This window comes from Oncorhynchus gorbuscha, linkage group LG20, assembly GCF_021184085.1.
Source record: "Oncorhynchus gorbuscha isolate QuinsamMale2020 ecotype Even-year linkage group LG20, OgorEven_v1.0, whole genome shotgun sequence".
Lineage (NCBI taxonomy): Eukaryota > Metazoa > Chordata > Actinopteri > Salmoniformes > Salmonidae > Oncorhynchus > Oncorhynchus gorbuscha.
This window is the reverse complement of record NC_060192.1, coordinates 37,396,326-37,397,361: the sequence shown is the minus strand read 5'-3', so window position 1 is coordinate 37,397,361 and position 1,036 is coordinate 37,396,326.

The following is a 1,036-nucleotide window of genomic DNA, read 5'->3' as shown; positions in this document are numbered from 1 at the left end:
CACACACACACACACACACACAGATGTGGTCTGTCCTAAAACACACACACACATCCTCTGTATCCTGACACACACACATCTTAATGGATCTATGCTTGTCTCGACTGACGCTATTGAAATAGCAGCCTTTTCTTCCTGACAGGAATCGACCGTCATTTAACATTACGAATGTTATTGAAGTTGATGACAATCAATCATACATACAGAAGTTACTGTAGCTTTCAGTTAGTCAATGTACAATGTGTCAGTGATGCAGATGCCTATATTGCATTGTTTTAGCTACTCTGCTGTCTAGTTTTACTGTACGGGTGCTATTCCAGCGTCAACCGACATCGCTATATCCGTTTCATTGTGTTTTCTTTGTTTCTGTGATGTCAGACGTGTGTAACTGTGATGGGAGCTGTCGAAATAGCACATCTTTAATCAATCCCATCCATCCCATAATCAATCCCATCCAAAGGCAATGTCCTGCACAGGTACAACGCCGGGAGCCCGTTGCTGCTAGGCAGCTCCAACGCCGTACACCTCTCCCACAACGCCTAAACAAAAAACAGTGATACTGCTAGGCAGTTGTGGGTTAAGGCAGAATGGATTTAATCGAGCCCTTCAGTGTCATTAGACTGTGGTTTCAACTATCATTCAATCTCCTTTTTGTTCACTGTAATCTACAGATACTGTATTCAACCACACATAGCTCTTGTTTAAATACCCTTTAACTCACTCAAAGACAGTGGTGTGTGCCCCCTATGGCACCCTATTCCCTATATAGTACACTACTTTAGACCAGAGCCCTATGGCACCCTATTCCCTATATAGTGCACTACTTTAGATCAGAGCCCTATGGCACCCTATTCCCTATATAGTGCACTACTTTAGACCAGAGCACTATTCCCTATATAGTACACTACTTTAGACCAGAGCCCTATGGAACCCTATTCCCTATATAGTGCACTACTTTAGACCAGAGCCCTATGGAACCCTATTCCCTATATAGTGCACTACTTTAGACCAGAGCCCTATGGAACCCTATTTCCTA